Source organism: Tinamus guttatus, unplaced genomic scaffold (genome assembly GCF_059628265.1).
Source record: "Tinamus guttatus ecotype Peru unplaced genomic scaffold, ASM5962826v1 Tinamus_guttatus_pri_ptg000716l, whole genome shotgun sequence".
NCBI classification, from domain to species: domain Eukaryota; kingdom Metazoa; phylum Chordata; class Aves; order Tinamiformes; family Tinamidae; genus Tinamus; species Tinamus guttatus.
In genome coordinates, this window is record NW_028289250.1 from 2,335,467 (window position 1) to 2,349,987 (window position 14,521).

Sequence of the window (14,521 nt, forward strand, 5' to 3'; positions counted from 1 at the left end):
TTTATAGGAAGTAGTAAATCACTGATTTACTATTTCCCTCTAGTGTTAAAAGTTACCTTTTGACATATACTATATTTCATAGATAATAACTAACAAGTTCTGAACTGAATTATACCAGCACATCTAGTATGCTCATTCACAAAAGCAACGCATTCAAAAATGTGTCTCCATAATAATATCAAGAGTAAGGGAAGCAGGGAAGATGCTGAAGATTGATATGGTCCCTTTGCTACCCCATTGGCTGTACCAGCTGGTGGGGCATGTACTTGCTGTGCAGTGTCTCAGTCAGAGTGTCTGTTTTCTACCTTTCAAAAGAAGTGTGCCTGGCTTTTTAAATTAGCTATCTGCAAAAACAATTAGAATATTAATTACCAGATCACACAACATGCTCAAGCTATATAGCAAGTTTACACAAAGCACAGGCCTAAGAGATAAAAGGATTATTTCCGTTTAAGCAATCACACTTTTTCCTCTGCTATTTATCCTCCCACATTGCGTTTTGAAAGCCTACCTGAACACTTTGGCCATAACAAGTATTTGGACACTTCTAGGGACACATCTGTGACTTGTTTCAAAATATAAAAGTTATATTTCACTGACTGATAGCATGAGTTTGTCCTTTTGCTCATTAGAAGCCAATGAAAAAAGTCACAGAAAAAAAAAATGCCTTGAATAATTTCAAGCACAAAGGAAGAGATCAACAAAATCCAGATAACATAATGCTGCAATTGTTTCAGGAGGACTTGTCCTTCCAAAATTATCGCCAACTGTCTAGCCTTACAATGACAGCTTCTATTACAACAACAAAACATATTGGCAATGTCAATGGCCTTGCTCCATTTAAAATATCTTCAATATCTTCCAACTGACAGTTGAAGTACAGGCTGAAAATTGCATCTCCGTCCAACTTGTTATGAAAAAAAAAAAAAAACCCAAACCCCCCAAAACCTCATTTTCAAGACTAATGCAAAGTCTTGCTTGCTCTTTTTCAGAAAGAAAAAAAAAAAAGAGTTCTTTGCATGCCTTATGTAGGACAACTTTATTGCTGTGCATTGCTGAGAAAAATGTCAGGCATTATCCTATATGGTATATAACACACATTATGTATGTGCTAACAGATTCAGAGACTTAAGTTGCCTGGTGTATCCCAGAAATCCGAAGTTATAGGAACTAACAGTGAGTAAGAACTCAGCAAGTTAAAAAAATGCTGCTACCATGCCTTCATGAAACACCACTGCAGTGAGCTCAACTTACTGTTGAGCGCCTGAGACTACGCTCACTTTTACTTTTCAGTAGTTAGTTCATAAACCCCAGGACAAATTCTAGCCCTAAATGACAACCATGACATCAACTACTGTAAAGCACTTGGGTTACCAACCTTTTAGTTCTCTCTGTGTAATGGAAATAGAAGTTGAGAAGACTGTAGAACAACATGGAGGGGGAGGACCGCCGCTCTGTCAGTGAGGCAAAATTGCAGCTATAGGTTGCCAAAGCGCAGTACTAGGGTTACAGACAACAGCGGTGAGGCCCAGCTATGCACACAGAATCCTCGAGTCTTCCCCTTCCTGGCATACAAATTGGACACTGAAACACATGCATTGCTTAATTAAGAAAATAGTCAACCATACAAAAAAACCATGCTGTTTAACCCAAAGAATGGTAAATGAGGCCTGTATCTAGGTACTTGGAGTGATACTTGGATGTCACATGTTAGTTTCAGATTCACTAGTGATGTCGTGTGTTTGAAACAGAAATAAAACATAAAAGGTTAAAAAATACAGATTCCACTAAATAAAAGACAACATATCTACTTAGTTAAGCCAGATATGCAAATTAAAGAAAATGAGAAAGCTGCTACCATTCAGGCCTTTCAAAACACTTGTCATTAGAAGATGGTTTGTTGAAACTTCAGATAGGTTAAACATATGCCACATTTTGAGTGAAAGAATTACCTTTCTAGGTTGCAATTATAACTATGTTCAGTTGTCATGACAACCTGGCAACATATAGATGCTGTCAGATGAAGCTATCAAGGGGCAGACAGTGATTTTCAAAAGACTGCAAGCCAAGTGTCAGTTTTCACAGGTATAGCTGTGCTCAATTAGAAAGGAAAAGAGCCAAAACAGCAAAAATAGCATTTTAAAAACAATGTTTGAATAGCATTCAGATTGCAATGCCCAAACTTCATTTTGCTGAGCTATTTTAAGATGGTTAGGCTTTTTTTTTTTTGTTAGTTAACGTGTTCCCAAAATATGACACAAGGAGCTGAAAAACAAAGAGAGCAGGCTGCACTATCAAGGTTATGAAGCTTTTGCAAATGTTTAAGATCGGCTATTTTCCTTTCTCTTTTCTTCTTGTTTTACTTGTCTATCTTGACTTGGATATTTTGAGTCAGATGTTCTTTTTTCACCTGAACTGTAGTTTCTTTTGAGACACTAAAAGGACTAAAAGTATGTATAGGAAGAGGCAGTGCTAAGTGGGTCCTGGTGACATGAAGCTCTGCAAATATTCCAGCTGGAAGATATTCGTAAAGGGTGAGAGAGAATCAATAAATCACCCACTACAAACACGGCTTTCAGTTCTTCAGTAGGTACCTCATACTGTGGTAATGGTTGACCACCGCCATTTTTTTCTTCTACTGACCAGCTATTTGCTTTGTTTTTATGTTATGGCTTCTAAAAGAAGATTCCCAAGTTGGTGTGCCATTTATTTATATAGCCTTCTCATAATATAATCACTAATGCTACATCATCTAGCAATACCAATTTGACACGGACCAAACATGTGGATATGATTCCAGCCTGACTATAGTGCACACAGGTCTGGCACAGGTCTGCCAGAAAGACAGAGGTAGCACTTCAGCATAACATTTGCCTGCGTAGCAAATAGTCGAAGTAGAAAACACCTAGCACTAAAAAGTTTTTTTTTTTTTTTTTTTTTTTTTTTTAAGCAGATTTTTGGAGACACTTTTGAAGTGGAGTAAGTTCACCATTTTTACAGGTGAGATATTTTTGATCTAGTATTAAAACACTTCAAAATCCAAACTTACCATCTCATTCCTGCTCACAATAGCTGGAAATCTCTTTAGAATTAGACATTTATTTAGCTAGTAAGATTGCAGAAATGAAAACATTAGGTTTAAAATAGCGAGCATATTTTTATGCAAAGATGGACAGTCTTATGGATTCACCTTCACAAAGCAAAGGAGTAGCCTAAGAGGCCCAGAAAGCCCAGCTGCAGCGTGATAAGCATCAGCAAAAAGCAGAACTTAGGCAGTATTTGCTAAAAAAAAAAGAGCTAAAGGGGGGGAAATGTGTGTGCATATGTATACAATGAAAGCAGTACAGGTCCTCTATTTAGGCTAGTTTCATATTTGGCCTGTAGCGACATTTGAACTTGCTCTTTAAAATAAAAGTGAATTAGAGGTTTTTCCCACATTCAGCAAGTCAAGTATAGAAGTTCTGCCTTCAAAAACGGGTTCTAGAGAGATGAGTACCTGTCAGTCCGAGATTAGTCTAAAAGGGCCACCTCACTTTATACAAACCTTCAAAGACCCACCAGACTACAAAGGCCCCCAGTAACTACCAACTCCAGTAGGCTACAGGTTGCCTCTGTATGAATCAACTACTAAGATTTCATTTGCTACTATGGTCAACAAAACTCATTATTAAACTATAGGCTCCCTGGGTTTCATTTATCACCTCATTTGTAGCAGTATAAGAAACAGTGTTCCTAAAAATTTACTTTCTCTGTCACAAATTTTAACATAGTTCTGATACATTTGGAAACAACAAACCTAAGCACAGTAGCATATATTACACACAATCTAAAACTTAAGGTACAAAACAAGTAGAAGTGTCAGACCTACCTCAAAATGCTAGATATGTAAAGTACAAAGGGTTTTTTTTTTTTTTTTTCTTCCCCAGAAAGAAATAGGTCCAAAAAGTGAAAGGAAATTACTAGAATAATTTTTAGCCAGAGTGCAAGTGAGTACTTAGTTACTCAGGGGAATAAGTAGGAACAGAAAATCGCTGCTCTCACCCCATCCAGTTGTCTACTGAAGAAAAAGGACACCAAATCAGCTCACCTATAATAGGTAAGATTGTTCTCAGTTTGCTTACGTACTCCATGTCTGAAAAATAATCCCCTTTTTTGGGTTGACCTTAGATTCAAGTATTTCTCTTAAAAAAAAAAAAAGCACAGAATGTGTTACATGAAATCAGAGCACATTGCTAAAAGAATATGCAGATATTTCGAATGAAAAAAAGCCTTCTAAACTTTTACTTCTAGAAATTGGGGCTCAATTTCAGTGTCTGAAATTTAAGAGCTATTAATTCTGGACATAACTTATATGTAAAGAATTGAGTCTGGTTTTGACAGTTAACAGACATTTAAGGAAGATGTGTAAGACTATGCTCTCTAAAAGAAAATTGCTAAGAGTTATAGCTGTTCCCAACCTTTTAGAATGTATATTATATACATATATGTGCATGCAAACATTATTTATATATAACACTATTAAATATATGCACGAGAATATTTTACCTCAAGAAGGAAATACTTTTAGAAGTGATCTGGCCTAACACCTGTACTATAGAACAGTTTTTCCTCAGATCAAGCGCGACATCTCTGGTCCCTGACAAGTTGTTACCTCAAAAGAAGAGGAATTGGTACAATAGTATTTCTTTAAGAAAGAGGAGAAATGGGTATCTTCCGGGACAGGCAACAAACTTGGTTGTTAAGTATCAATGCACCCAATTAATGCAACTCCTCTAATTTTCAAGATAAAGGGTACAATTAGCATATTTATATATGGCCAGCTCTGTACCTTTAGATTGTATAAGGCTAGCTTGATTCCTGGTGAGATGCAGGCATAATTAATGTAGGCATAATAATAAGGACATTGAGCTTCTAGAGAGGGTCCGGTGGAGGATGATTAAGGGACTGGAGCATTTGTCATATGAGGAAAGACTAAGTGAGCTGGGCCTGTTTAGTGTGGAGAAGATAAGGCTGAGAGGAGATTTGATCAACATGTTCAAGTACCTGAGGGGTGATTGCAGGGAGGATGGGGCCAGGCTCTTCTCTGTGGTGGCCAGTGAAAAGGACAAGGGGTAACAGGTGTAAATTGAAACACAGGAAGTTCCACCAACCTGTGAGGAAGAACTTCCTTACTGTGAGGGTGACAGAGCCCTGGAACAGGCTGCCCAGAGAGGTTGTGGAGTCTCCTTCTCTGGAGATCTTCCAAACCCGCCTGGATGCCACCCTGTGCCCCATGTGTCCCTGCTGGAGCAGGGGGGTTGGACCAGATGATCTCTAGAGGTCCCTTCCAACCTTAAGCATTCTGTGATTCTGTGATAATTACTGTCTATCTGGTAACAGCTGGAAAGAAAATGCTTCAAATGACCTGTTTGATTTTAAAGAGGATAACTTCCTAAAACAGCTCCTGGACACTCACTGCTTTTTCTTGATATATATTTAGAAAATTAAGGTGTTGAAGTTGTATTATTACTTTTTTTTCATCAATTTCTTCCTTCAGCTTCCACGCTACTCCATCCTATGCCGAGGCTTCAGAAGGCACAAAGGTATTAGTGTGATTTACAAAGGTGTCTTGACCCAAGAAGCTTAAAGTCTTCCATGAAGGACCCAAAGGTACTTACAAGAAGCAGAGGAACTTACTGGACAGTCTCTCAAATCATTTATCAAATCACCCAAGGGACTTACTTGAAAGCATGAGAACCAATAACACTTGAAGTCCAGTTATCAGGAGAGCATTCTGTTTTACTAAAAAGGATTTGTAGCCTTCCCTCCCATCTCAACCCCCCTCAATACATACACACTTTACCTTAGTGGTTTCTTATCTCACTCTCTACCATAATAAATCAGAGATGCGTAAAGCTAGTGGAGAGCAAAATGGTAGGGCTGAAAATCGTGACCTTTGCATAGAGTAACTGAAAACCACTTCAGAGTGCAGAACGGACTCTTGGACACAGCTATGCTGTGAGCTTTGAAGCCTGAAGTTATCTGCTGTTATAACTCTAGGCTTACACATCAAGTTGTCAAATTGGAAACTGGGAGCATGTTAAATGGTTTACAACAATAATAGTCAATCAAAGAATCAAAGCTTCTGTACAGATATCCTATTGTACATAAGGTAATATTATTTCCCCCACCCTCTAAACACCGACATTTGCACAACCTGTTAGGATGTCTCAGTTGTAGGAGTGCTAGTACAGAATAGATACCAAGACTGTAATCACTGTAACTAGCTTCATCTGCAGCTGGGCCTTTCCACACCATCATTACAGTGTAGCCAGAACTAAGATGTGAAAGAAAAAAAAAATCCAAGTGGAGATGTACAGAGAACAGTGTAATGGCCACACAATTCAACACTTGATTCTCCCACTACCATCTCAGCACCCCTATTTTTTTTCCATCAATACCTATTGCATTACATCCCAGGCAGAGTTTACATCACTAAGTTGTAAAAATTCTCTATACAGCAACTAACATCAGCAACTACTCAGTCTGACTTAACCCACTGAGTACAGAAGATCCTTATTCTTCAACTTCATATAAGTAAAATTAAGTCAGAGTTTTGTCTGGGCAACACATGACTAGAACCACACAGGAATCCACAATGACTTTGCCTACTGTTTTACTACCTTTTGTCATAAATATTTTGCCTTTGCATGAAGTGTTGTCTGGTTGCAACAATCTTCCAAATTAACAACAACAAAAAAAAGGTTTAGTACTCCCCCCTCGGCCCCTCCCCCTCCCCCAATGGTTAAAAATGTTAACCATTTTTCCTCAAAATGAAAATATGTCAACTTAGGCAAATTAAATACTCCTGGGGAGAGACTTTTGTCTTTTGTGCTGTTCACTGGGATGGTGCTGAACTAGGTTACCTGGCATTTGTACACACACTGGTACTAACCTTCAGGTTCTTAAGGCACACAAATAAAGAAGGCCATTAAGCTACAAACACTCCAAGGGAATGTCTACCAAGCAAGAAAAAGAATATTAAGAAGAAACACTTAAGAATTACATTCCTGAATCAAAAGCTTAAGCACAGTAAAATAAATTTACTGCCATATCTGTTTATAGCAGAGTGTAATGTTTTATTTGGAAAAAAAAGTCATTTACCATTTTAGTGGCAGTGAACATCTCACCTACATTTAAGATAAAACCTTACAGGAACAATTTGGGGATGTTGCCACCTCATATAATATTGTCAGCCAGCACCTAATTAAGAGCTTAATTAATGCATCAGAAGAACAATGTGTTAGCATGTGCTAGAAACCAGTTTCAGCTATATTTGTCAGACACTGTTGCAAATCAAAGCCAGCAGTAAAATTACAGCATTAAATCTTTGCATTCTGTAAACTAGATAAAGAGATGGTCTTGGGGAAAGCTAAAGAATAAGGCTTACAGGCGCCTGCAGGAGCAGATGCCATTACCAACCTCTTATATCACAGACTGCCAGTACATTCATCTTTGTTATTCAGCACTAAGGAGGATGAGCGTACTCATCCCAGTTAACTTCAATCGAAGATGCTGAGGAAAGGAAAGCTCTTTCTTCTTCCTTACAAAATACTTTTCCCAACACAATACTTTTCCTGCTTTTAGCCTTTCCAGCAAGAACCTCAAAGTCCATCCCTGCTGCTTCCCATTCTCCCCTTATCCCGTTTGCCTGAAATGCCATTCAGACACCCTGGCCTTATGCACCAATTGTTCTTACCAGTTGAGAAGTGAGAACTGCACATCAAAAAAACTACTTGTACAATGTAAGTGGAAGCAGGGCAGAGAGATGTGTAGTTAGTTACAGATTTCCAGTTCAACTTTCCTTCCCTGAAGGTAAAAACTCCTTTTTTTCACTCTTCTCCAAGCTAGCTTTTCCATTCACCTTTCCAAATTATTTCAGAAATGAAATGTTATCCAGAATAAAGCACTTCAAATGTAGTTTTGCCCCAGGATAATAAAAAAACAAAAATTACCTGAAGTTCTTTAATTATGTAAATAGCTTTATTTTTCAAAGAGATGACCAGCCATGACTTCCTAATTTTTATGTATAATAATAGTACAATTTATGAGAGATAAGTAACTTGCTTAAGTCTTTAAAAAAAGTTTGGTTTTAAAACTGAGATTGGAACTTTTCTTTACTGCCTCAACTATACATACAGGTCCTTCAAAGTAAAGTTTAAAAATACACTTCATAGCATATTTTCAAAAAATCTAATAGTTCAAAAATATGATAAGTTAAAAAATTATCATTATATCCTTCAAGATGTTCCACAATAGGAAATAAACTGACCTGTATGCCCTGAACAGCATGCTATTCACAGCAACATTTTATTGTGCATTTTAAAGTTTTCTCATTATATGCCATTGCCGTTAGAAAATGTAGCCTAAACAATAAAAAAAGCTCTAAGAGCCTTGACCCCTGTTTTAATTCGAAGCATTTGACCCATTCAGTTTTTGAAGTCCTTAGCAGAGCGGCACTCTTTCAGACCAAGGAAGCCATGAGGAACAGAACTGTACAAATAGGCTGCTCATCCCTTTCTGATGCACTGGGGAATTAGCTTTTGATAGGTAGGGCTATTTCTATTTCTTTCTGTGGCCTGCTTATGTGTAGCAGTATTTGTTACATGTGAAAGCTACAGTACAGCGATTATGTAATTTAGCTTCTAGCATGACAGTCTTGGATAACATACAGGTACTCCTACATTGCCATCTTAGCACCATTAATTTTATGCTTTAAGCTCCAAGAAGCAGTCTCAAAAAAAAAAAAAAAAAAAAAAAAAAAAAAAATCCATCTCTGCTTCCATGTATCCCTTGATGTTGCACTGAACATTGCTTGCTAAATCATCTGAAGCAATTTTGATTACACATGATTATACACTGTAATGCCAGACTAGAGAGCAATGTCTGTAAAAGTATAGCATGTATATGCAAACATTTTTAACAACAGAGCAGCTTAAAAACTACAGAAATCAAAAAACAAACTATTGAAGGCAAATAGGTTCATTTCCACTAGTGGACAAAACAGAATATAAAGAATGAAAACAATCCTTTGAAGGATAAAAAGAAAGAGAGAAAATGTGACCAGAAGACTAATACAACTTTAAAGACAGAAGAGGCATATAAAGAGGGCCCCCAACTGCAGCAGGCAAGTAAAAGGGCAGTTGTCAAAACCCTGACATCGAAGTAGGGAAAAAAAAGCAGAATTTTATGCTTAGAAACACCACTAATAACAGTGTGGGTTGTATACAGTGTTTAAGACGTGACACAAAAGTCTGAAAGGCCAAAATAACCATATGCAATAAAGTGACCTGATATGGAAAATGCAGCAAGGAGCCAAGTGTATGTATGAAGTATATGTATGTAAATTAAGAAAGCGTAGTTAATTATATTTGCCTATAATACACACAAAAAGGATCATCTACTACTCAGATTTCTGGGCCCAACTATGCCTCAGCTTTCTGCACGACTTTCTGAAAGCGCTTTCTGCACAACCCGCCAGCTGCAGCAGTTTCTCGCTCCCTCTTTTCCAAGGGCAGGGGGAGCCCGACGGACAGCTCCAAGGAAGGCTGCGCGGCGGGACGCGGAGCGAGGAGGCCGCGCGCAGCGCTCGCTCTCCGCACGCGGCCCAGGGCTGGCTCTCCGCGCGCAGGCGGCTGCACGGGGGTTGCAGGGTTTGAGGCAGACCGAGGAACCGGTGGAGATGCCTGTCTGTCACGGTGCATATTCGTGTACGTAAAGGCCAGGACAAGCAGCAGGTTCACTGTAAAGCGGCTCCACTGATGCCTCTGCCCTTCCGAAAGGGATGTCCCTCTTACTTGAGCTCAGTGTCACAAATCCGGAGCCTACTACAAAAAATACCAAGGACATCCTGCGCTTTTGTTTTTTTTCCCCCCCTCTCGTTATCTTGTTTAAGCTCTAACACTTTTTCTTGCCCAGAAGAAGGCAGATTGGAGTGCTTAAAGATTATCACATTATTCACCGACAGATGTACAAGTAGTTAAGCAAGGGATCTTCTATTCTGTGTGGCATGCAAGGCATGCAAAGCAGCTGAAGCAAAGCAACAATTTTTCTCTTTTAATCTCGTGTTATACAAATGTTTCTCCTTGCAAACAGATTTATATATGCAAGCTTACAGAAACTCTCCTGTAACATTTGCAAGAACTCCAGTACCATTGACCTGCTGGATGGAAACAAAACCATCTCTGACTACAAGTGAGTGACTCGCATTGTTCAAACTGAATATTCTAGATGATATTGAAATGAAATATCATCTTTAAGACACCTTTTAACAGATTTGATAGCTGCCAACTAGCAACAGACAATGTACTTGTTTTAAAAAACATGGAAATTTGACTATCCCTTAAATTATCTCTTCTCTGATATTGATGGCTAGGGATACCCTGTTGATGAAGTCATAACAATTGATTAGTTATTTTTTGTGAAGTGACTGTACATAATTTAGATGCATTGAATAGGCCGCTTAGAATAAATTCTGTTCTACTGAAAAAAAACTACTGTGCCCATTATCTTGTTTGATCTTCTACAAATCCTTTGATCAAACAACACATTCAGAAACACCGAAAACATGTTGCTGCACTCGAACAACAAATTCTTCACACATCTAAAACAATTTTCTTGTATGATGTTGCAATTTGATATATTCCATTACAAAATAAACTGTTTTGGAGCTGATAATACTACATCATTCTTTACAGCATTCATGATCAGCACATATAACTTGGAAATAGTTATGAATGCAAGCAAGCTGAAGTGAAGCTTTCAGAGGGGAACCACCTTAAGGAGGCTCAGGCATTAGTATTTTTAAACAAGCAAAGCAGTCCTTTAAGCTTATTTTAATATATCAATATCACATTATTATAATTATCAGATATATTACATAAAATATAAAATATGCATATTCTATCAGTGCAGAGCAAGGTATTACACAACACTGATCAGAGAATGACTTCCCCTACTTTTTTTTTGGTAAGCAAATGTATTTAAAAACAAACTCAAAAACAGCTTGGAAGTTGAAATCAGGACAATCTGACATTTTCACTTGATCTGTTTGGTACCACAAATTTTGCTCCATGTCAAGCTCTACTGAATTTTGCATGTTTTACTTAACTTTTCTTAACTTTTCACCTAAAAGGGAGTTATGTGAGAACAAGCTGGCCTGCCGCCTCATAACCTACTACTTCTCTTTAGAAGAGATGATGAAGAGTTGATTGGAAAGCTCATGCTGCACAAACACACATCTGCAAAGAATTCTAGCAAACATTCAATCCCTGAGCTGCTCCCATGACCACACACACGAGTGGGCAAAGCCAGAGACGTTCCTCTTCACAGACATGCAGAGACAGCGCCTGCCAGGGGCTCACCAACACAGCAGAGCATGGGAGAAATGGCCACCCCAAGAACCATCCAAGTGGTTTTCACAATCAGCTGCCTTTTCCAGGGGCAGTTCTGCACTGCAGAACAGATTCTCTCCGGTTATTTTGAGGAGAATTCAACCACTAAGCATCTATGGCATTCTACTGCACATCTCAGGCAAACAAAATATTCATCCAGCAACAAACTTGCTTCTTCCAGGCAAGAAGAGATCCCTGCAGTAATTGCAAAGATGTATGTGAAATAACATCAGGATGCCCTACTATCTATACAAACAGGCATTCATCACACTTAGGCTAGATGCCATGCATGTCAGTGATGGATCACTTTTTTTCTACCCAGTTATTTTTATTTTTGCAAACACATTCCAGTTTTCCAGGCTCTCCAAGATTGTAATATATTTCCCTATTTTGAGAAACACAGTAAGTGTCCAACAGAGACCATTCAGTCACCTGCCAATTGAAATTACAGGACAAGCATATCAAAAGATCATTTTGCTAGATTTCTGAATGGAACGTAGAGCAACTTCATCTTCAGCGATATGTCTGCTTAACAAATACTGTTAATAGAGCTCAGCTTTGTTACCAATTTTCTCTGTAAATGTCTGTGTAGCTGCCTATCTCTGAGGTAGCTGACAGAAAAACAACATCTTTGAATCAGCAAAGAGAAAATGCTTTTGAGCCCATTGCTTAATACATACCTTGCTGACAAAACGCTGTGCTGTTTTTATATTTTGCCTTTTCTTGAAGAAAATTGACTAGAAATGTAATAACAATGCAATCATTTATGATGCAGGGAGAAAAATCAGCATCCTTCTTTCCTGCTAGCTTTAATTAAGACACCTAGAAACATAACTTTTAGACAACTCTACCATAAGAATAAACATATTTGTTCTAGCTGTTTTAATACTTTTGCTGGTCAGAGCATTAGTCTAGACTAAAATCTTCAGTCTCTAGAATCCATGTGAAACCAAATAACACTTGAAGTAGCACTACACATATCCTAATCTGTTCTATTTATTATATTACCATTTACAAAGATCATTCATTTTCAGCATGGAATGAGCTCTACTATCTTCCACTTTCTGTCACCTTATGCAGGCTACTTAGCTTTGAATTAGGAGTTTGGTCCATTTTCAATTAATTTTTCCACATGATTGAAAAGGACATTGACTTTTCTTGTACTACAAATTCCTAACTGTCTTCAGACTATTTTTAAGAGCACATAGTTATTAATCTTCAGAGACATAATATTTCAAACCACTTCTCTAATTCTAAATAGGTTCAATCTATTAAAAACTATGCCCAAATCTATTATTTATCAATAATTAAAACTCGCCAAGGGAAAGTGTAACTGTCAGAAACAACAGCTGACAAACGTGACAAACAGCTGACAACATGTAAAATTTGAATGTTCAATTCCCCCCGCTTTCTTTTGGCCACACTTCTGCAGAAATGCATTCAACAGGTCAGGCCTCAGCTGCACTCAGAAAATCCCTTCACAGGGAGGCTTTGAAAATTGGAAGCAGCAGCACAGTTTCAAGAAAATTTTATTCAAAACTGTGTGACTGAGAGAGACAGATGTCTAATGCCCGAGATTTCTGCCTGTGAGAGAGTACAGGCTATGCCAGTACTATCACCAAGTCATTCAGAGTAACATTTCTCACACACAGTCCTCCTGAGCATTCTTTTCACATTGATTGTCATGTTACACAAGATTGACCTACTCTAAAAGTACCTATATTGTACTATAAATTTTCAATTTTCATTCTATCAGTAAGTATAAAATAAACTGAATTCACATAGATTTCTCTGGATAATAGCAATTTAATTACATACTCAATCTAATTTAAAAGCTGAGAAAGCACTTCTGAAATTCCAGGTGGCTCCAACTAATGGCTTAATTGAAGCTGGAACTTGCAAAATATCAGGGTCACTAAAGAGGAACATTCACTAACATTGTTGTTGAGACTGTAGTAAAAAGGTCAATCTCTCCAGATAACCAGGCACACTTCTATAATTTACTTCCTGCTCCACACAAATTATTCATATCTTGATAAAAAAAATAAGCTCAGAAGAAGTAGTTCTGAAGAGAAAGATCAACTTGCATGTTCAACCAGGACACAAGATAGCAACAGCCTCTAGTGCACGTAACTATATATGCTTACACAAAGCCTTAAGAAGAAAGATTCATTTTAGCTGGGTCCAGGCATTGTGTGACAGAAAACCACGGAGGAAGGCAGGAGACCTAGACAAAAAGGGCTGTTCTTGGATCCCTTTCTGGCTCAAACTGACCAGTTGAGGGATTTTGCAGAGGCAGTTCCTGCACGCCTCCAGCCCACTGCCACACTTCCCTGGCAGACAGCTCCTCTTACATTAGTGGGTTTCTAGAAGTGTTTCGCAATCATCATCCAAAAATTCCACTAGAAAGCCACAGCAGCCTAGGACTGATGAGCCAGCATTTTCTCCACTGTGTTATTTATCTCTATGCAGAAGCCACAAGGGTCAAAAGCAGCCAGTTGCCTCCGTTTGATCTGATATATATCCAATACAGCAGTTAACACAAACAGCACTGCAAAATGGCAGAAAGTGCTAAGCCTCTGACCTTGAGCTCCTAAGGGGAAAAAATATTCCCCCTTGATCTTCCAAAACATTGCAACAAAAAGTAAAGACCACAGAGGGGGACAGACTCCATCGCTTTGCTCTTTGGCTTTTCCATAAACTGTAGGTTGAGCCAAAGACACAAAACTGTTTGCAAGTAAACAAGCTGACAGAGAAAAGGTCAGACTGCTAAAGAATAAACCTAGTGAGACGTGAGACTTTTCCTTGTCATTGAGATTTAGCAGAGAGCTTTTTATCTTGGGAATGCAGAATATATAATCAGAGACAGGACATCTGCCAAAAACAAAGTCAAGAAGGATAAAAAACAGAGGACAGTCTCCAATTATGTTTGCTGCTTTGTTTATTGGATTTTGGCTAAAAGTAAACTGAATATTTATTCCTATCACAAGATATGTATTCGGGGAGATTAGTCAGAAGTAGTGTTACATTAGTTTTGCTCACGTATATCTATTTTTTCCCCACATGCACAGAGAAAAAGCATTTAAACC

The 14,521-nt window shown here is 38.2% G+C and overlaps 1 protein-coding gene across 3 annotated transcripts in view; it reads right to left on the reverse strand.

Annotated features, from left to right (window-relative positions):
- Window positions 1-14,521, reverse strand: part of LOC104568900 (SAM and SH3 domain-containing protein 1-like) — a 517,909-nt gene that overhangs the window by 258,557 nt on the left and 244,831 nt on the right. The gene's annotated exons all lie outside the window — the stretch shown is intronic.